Source organism: Palaemon carinicauda, chromosome 23, assembly GCF_036898095.1.
Source record: "Palaemon carinicauda isolate YSFRI2023 chromosome 23, ASM3689809v2, whole genome shotgun sequence".
Taxonomy (NCBI): Eukaryota; Metazoa; Arthropoda; class Malacostraca; order Decapoda; family Palaemonidae; genus Palaemon; species Palaemon carinicauda.
Genome location: NC_090747.1, coordinates 70,191,086 through 70,198,230, shown reverse-complemented (window position 1 = coordinate 70,198,230; position 7,145 = coordinate 70,191,086).

Sequence of the window (7,145 nt, the reverse complement as noted above, 5' to 3'; positions counted from 1 at the left end):
TCACTTAAAATGTATTCGTTGATATGTCGTGAATTTTGATATTTAGTTACAGAACAGAAAACGTTTTTAGTTTTTTTTATAATAAGCCATAATTTAAAACTTAAGATATCCATGTTTTCCTCTGAAAAACATATCATCTGAAGTTTTTTCTTTATTTCTAAAGGGACTTTGACTATTTCCATGAAATTACCTAAGGTTTTATCTATTTTTAAAGGGACTTTGATTGATTACATAATATGATCTGAAGTTTTTCTCTCTTTCTAAGGATATTTCTTATTTTTATGTAATATAATCTCGAGTGTTTCTTTATTTCTAAGGAGATTTTCCATTTTTATGTAATATAATTTAAAGTTTTCTTTATTTCTAAGGATATTTTCCCTTTTGTATGTCATATAATCTAAAGTTATTTATATCTAAGTAGAATTTCCATTTTTATGTGACATAATCTGAAGTTGTTCTTTATCTATAAGGAGATTTTCCATCTTTATTTAATATAATCTAAAGTTTTTCCTTAGGCGCACTTTTTCATCCGGGAGTAACCAGAAATAACATAAAAATCAAGCTCACCTTATTCTTTTTCTTAGTTCCGGGAGATGGATGCTATGGATGACAAGAGCCTGTGCTAATACGGGCTAACCGAATTTAGCAGCAACGCTAATTCACGTGAGACCTAAGGCAGTGTTCCCATATCTCCCTGGGGTCACGTGATCCCGAAGCGAAAGTTTAATGCGAACTACAGTATAAAAATCTATCGGGCCATTTCTCAGGATGGTTCAAAGGGCATAGTCCGAATTTTTATCTTCCTTCTCGTTTATCATAGATAAGTTTTTTTTTTTTTTTTTTTTTTTTTTTTTTTTTTTTTTGTATGCTTAGGAGGGTAAAAATTTTTAAGGCTCGCTCCATATGACAGTTTCATCATTCTTTTCAACTGTTTGTGAAACTATACCACCTGTAATAAATCTTACCGTTGCGTTGGTGCAAATGATTTATTTCATCAGATTAAGGAAAAATGAATATATATATCTTTTTTTTTTTAACTTGCATCAAATTCTTGACCCCAGTCTGAGATTAATATATTGGCTTTCGACGATCTCATTGAATCTTCATTAATTCAGTTGGAAAGGCAAAGGACTTCTAATGACTTCTGAAAACGCCAAAGTGACTTTTGGAGGTGATACCCTTTTGCTACTTAGCAAGTAATTCTCTAATATCCTTTTATATTATATTAAGAAAGTTGATGTAGACTTATGTATAGAAAAACTTTTTTTTCTATGAAAAGAGATAAGAATGACATATATACATTTTATTTTTTTCTTAGGTGTTGCTACAGTACTCTCTTTCATATTGTGCATAGGCTACATAGAATACATTTTCATATCAAGGACAGCATTCTACAATAATTTTATTAATGAAGTTACTTTTACTACATTTTTTTGTGGTTTATTGATGGTCACCCAGTTGACTACTGACCAGGCTTAACGATAAAAAAAAAACTTTATATGAGTCATTATAAAATCCGTCATCTTTTGCCAAATTGAGAAGACCTTTGAGGGTTAAGAGACTAAGAAACAAAAATGAAAATGAAATGCAGTGGAGAGAGAAAAAAGTGGGACAGACTCACTGTACTTTTGTATCTATTGGTTGAAATAGAATTATTTTGCATACGGGCTGATATATATATATATATATATATATATATATATATATATATATATATATATATATATATATATATATATATATGTGTGTGTGTGTGTGTGTGTGTGTGTGTGTATATATATATATATATATATATATATATATATATATATATATATATATATATATATATATATATATGTATATATATATATTGCTCAAGTTAGAAAGAAGAGGAGCTTTTAGCACTTGTTGGAGAATTGGTAATGTTACTCCTCCATATAAATATGTTTGTGGTACCTCAAGTCCAACTGATTACCGCCCAATTTCCATAACTACCATATTAGCTGATGGTTTTGGACGTATTTGGCAAAACGTCTTAATAGGTTTGCTGAAGGTAATAATTTGTTCCCTAGTTTGCAATTTGGTTTTCGTAAAGGCCTTGGAACTTGTGATGCCCTTCTTACAACCTCAATGCTGTACAGAAATCCCTCGATTTTGGTCAGTAAGTTCGTATGATTGGCCTTGATTTTAGTACTGCCTTTGACCGTGTTAATTATAAAGCCCTTGTTTTCAACTCAATCAGTTAGGAGTGGGTGGGTCTTTTATTGGCATCATTGTTGAATTTTTAAATAATTAGATCGCCAAGAGTTCATTTTGATGGACACCATAGTGAGAATAGGAATGTGATATCTGGTGTTCCACAGGGTAGTGTTCTTGGCCCATTACTTTTCTTACTATATACACATGACATGTGGTTTGGCCTAGAAAACAAGATTATTGCGTATACAGATGATGCTACTCTCTTTGTATCAATTCCATCTCCTGAATGTAGATCTGGGGGGGATGAATCCCTTAATAAAGATCTAGCTAAAATTAGTGCATGGTACAAATTATGGGGCATGAAGTTAGTTGAATCCTAACAAAACTCAAAGTATGATTGTAAGTAGGTCAAGGACAGTGACTCCTCAACATCTGGATCTCAACATTGCTGGTGTTTCTTTAACTCTGTATGACTCTTTTGAAATTTTATGTGTAATTCTCGACAGCAAATTTACTTTCGAGAAACATATAAGGTCTCTGTCTTCTTCAATTGCACAAAAATTGGCTTATTGAGTAACTCTATTAGGATTTTCGGTGTTCAATTTATTCTGAAGAAGTGTTTTAATTCTTTCATTCTAGTTTCGAGTATTGTTCTCCTTTCTGGTCTTCAGCTACTGATTCCCATTTTAATTTGTTTGACTGGACTTTTGGTCTATTAAATTCCTTATTCCAGATCTAGATATTAATCTCTGACACCGTCGTTCAGTTAGTTCATTAAGCATGTTGCATAAGATTTTTCATAACTCTGACCATCCTTTACATTCAGATCTTCCCTGACAGTTCCATCCTGTTCGTAATACTTGGCATGCAGTTAATTCTAATAGTCAGGCCTTCTCCAGCATGAAGCTCAATGCTCCACAGTTTTCTAGAAGTTTTATTCCAGCTGTGGAATGATCTTTTTAATCGGGCAGTTGAATCGGTAGAATCTCAAAAGTTCAAACTCGCAGAAAATGTTTTTATGTTGAACAGGCTGACATAAGTATTTTTATAGTTTATGAATTATATGAAATAACTGTTTTGATGTTGTTACTGTTTCTAAAATATTTCATTTTAATTGTTCATTATTTCTCATATCATTTATTTATTTCCTTATTTCCTTTCCTCACCGGGGGTATTTTTTCTGTTGGAGCCCTTGTGCTTATACCATCTTGCTTTTCCAGCTGGGGTTGTAGCTTAGCTAGAAATTATATATATATATATATATATATATATATATATATATATATATATATATATATATATATATACACATATATATATTATATATATATAGTGTTTAAACAACGGCACCGATAAAACTGGAGAATTTAACCATAAAATATATAAAAAATAGCTGTGGGAACAAGATAGACTATCATAATTGATAGCCTCCTAATATTGTCGAATACGGGCCATGATATAAAGCAAATTTAAGTTTCATGATCTAGGCCCACTGCGACCTTTATTATTATTATTAATATTATTATTATTATTATTATTATTATTACAAATGAACCCCACCTACGGTATGCCTAGAACCATACGAATGTAGATGTAGTGTTTACACGAAACCCCAATCTCTTATCGTTCGTATTAATTATAATCTCTGTTACCAGCGCCTGAACACGTTACAGAAACCTCCGCTGATTAATGCAGTGGTTGTTCGTTGTTTCAATTCATTTTCATCAGTTTTGCTCTTTCCATTTGCGAGAAATATGGGAGTACATAAATACGTGTTTTCACGAAGTTCTGAAGTTGCATAGAAAGCATTGATTAATTAACTTTTAATTGTTTATTGCTGATTGATTTGGCATTCTAGCTAGGCCATGTTCATTATTTCAATATCTTTGTGTTAATTTCTTTCATTTTTTTTTGTGTGAAAAACTGTAAGTTTTATGGAAAAGTTAATTTTGATAATAATAATAATCTCCCCTACATAGTATAGAGCAGGAGTCGGGAAACCTTTGTGGCTGTTACCTCAAAAGAATTTGAAGCAAAATAACTTTACCCCTGACTTTGAAATACTCTGGCCCGTTACAAACCAATTTACGAAAAAAATGTATGTTGGAATAATGTTTAATTGATTATTTCATCTAACATTAGAAAGCATAAGTCCGTCATTTCGTCATGAAAGGGGCACACAAGAAAAATATTCATATATGTTTATAAACAGAAAAGTCCCTCTTTCTAGCATCACATGGAACACAAGCAAAATTATTGAGCATCATGTATTTAAAATTATTTAAAAAACAAAGTAAGAAAATGTTATTGAATACAATATTATGTGGATTATATTTGTACCCTTTCTGGCATAAGAATGGTACACAAATAAAACTAATGAAAAAGTAGTTGAAAACTTGAATATTTTATTCAAATTAGCTCCCTCTGGCTAATGGTACTGTTGCATCTTTGATACAACAATCTCAATATCAGGGATGTTTGATGTTACTGCTACATTAATGCAGTTTTCAGGATCCAACCATTTTCTTTATTTTGTTTTTAGAATTACAAGAGTAGAAAAATCTTATTCGCAAAGGTATATTGGTGCGAAGTTTTGCAGCTTTTGACATCCTAAAACTTGAGAGGTCATCCTTGGCCTCAAATTCCATTATAGTTTCACTGTTGCAACGAAGTTCAATAAGCTCTTCTGCAAATCCTTCAGGTTCTTAAGCAAATCAGCCCGTTTACATTTGAAGGTATTCACAACCCAGGTGACAGTATGGGAATCGAGCTTCGGAAAGTAGTCACAGAACATATTCTTAAGTTTGATCAGGTGCCTAGTGACTAACTCCATGTCACTAAGACTGCAATCTTCATAGTCATCCAAAAAACTCTGCCAGGTTTGAAAAGACAGCAATCTTAATGGTATTTACATTCTGGTTCAAATACTAAAGCTTTGATACAAATGCTGAAATTTTCCTTGCATTTCCTAGTTTATCTAAATTACACCATTCAACACAACATCCATTTCTAGTTCCAAATTCTTCATAACTAATGCCTGACGAGGTATCATATAATTGATGACCTGAATATTTAGATTGTGTAGTTTGGCCAAGTATGGCAAAGACTCCATCAATTGATACTGCAATACAATTTTCCCACATTAAAGGAACACTTTTTGAAGTAATGTCAGGAGAATTCAGCCTTAATAAAGAATTCTCCTGACATTACCAAGGGATGTGTATATCGTATTCCATGCAATGCTTGTGAAAAATACTATATTGGTCAAACTGGTAAAGCCCTAGAAAAGAGAATTGAACAACATAAGAAAAGTGTCAGATATGCTCAAGATAATAATGCACTCTTTGCTCACGTTAGAGATAAAAATCACACTATTAATTGGTCAGGTGCAAAGAAATTGGTTCATTCAAATAACTTAGTGGAAAGAAACATCATAGAGTCCAGTTTCATAAAAGAAACCTTTGAAAACAACTTGAATATTGGTCGTGGAATGTATAAACTCGACGCCTTTATATGTAATGAGATTTGTAAGCTATATAAAAAACTTTAACCACCTAATGTAAAATTGAATGTATTGTGAATAGGTAACGTCACTGTGAAATTAGTATTTAGAGATAAGCTATCATTCATTAAAGGATACAATTATTTTTATATAGTATGCATAAGTACACTGGCACTGTATAGTGTTATGCTAGATATAAGTATTGATATATACGTGATTATATGTTTATGGTAATAATGCTGTATGTGCATATATATATATATATATATATATATATATATATATATATATATATATATATATATATATATATATATATGTATGTATGTATGTATGTATATAAGTGTATATATGTATGTATATTTATGCATGTGTGTATATATATGTATATATGTATATATATGTATATGTATATGTAATAATAATAATAATAATAATAATGTTTATTGGACAAAAAATATTTACATTCAAAGATTTACAAAAAGAAAAAAAGACTCAGTCCAAGCCCATGTGGAGCAGAGCTCTTCGGGCAATAATACAACAAAATAATATCATCAATTAAGTAAAAATAAAAAATAAAGTAAATATGGATATAGATATACAAAATGTACGCATACATATACATAATCATATGTATACAAATAGATACATATAAATGAGAATCTTAGCCTAAAAACAAATGGAAATGCATATTTATATGATAAGGAAAGATGGTATATGAAAGCTAATGGTATATACATTGAAAAAAATTGTAGATATTAAGCAAAAATCTCATAAAAGAACTAGTTTTACAAATAAAAAAAATATTCTAAACAATGAAACATACTTGCGTTGTGGTTAGGTAGGCAAGTATAAATATTTATTAATAAAGCTTAATACCCAGATAACAGGAGATTTGTATATGATTTCTTAAAAGACCGAACGCTAAGCAGTGCCTTTAGATAAGCGGGCAGAGTATTCCAAAGTTTAATACCTTGGTATAGATACGATTGCTCGCATCTATTAATACGTATGAAAGGAAGAGTTAAGTTTGAATTTCTTGTTCCATATGGATGAACTGATTGTTCCTGAATTATTTTTCGTCTTAAATCTGGAAATTTGTTCAAAATAAGTGTTTGGAACATCATACTCATTAAGGAGAGCTTATAATTGTCTTCCAGCTTCAATATCGAGAGAGACCGGAAAAGTGGCGATGTATGAGCTAAGGAATCACTGGAGCTTATGATTCTTACCAGTGTGTATATGTGTGTATATATATGTATGTATGTGTATATGTATGTATGTATATATAGATGTATGTATATGTATGTGTATGCGTGTATTTGTATATATATGTATATGTATGTATATGTATATGTGTATATGTATGTATATGTATGTATATATATATATATATATATATATATATATATATATATATATATATATATATATATGTATATATATATACATACGTTAATCG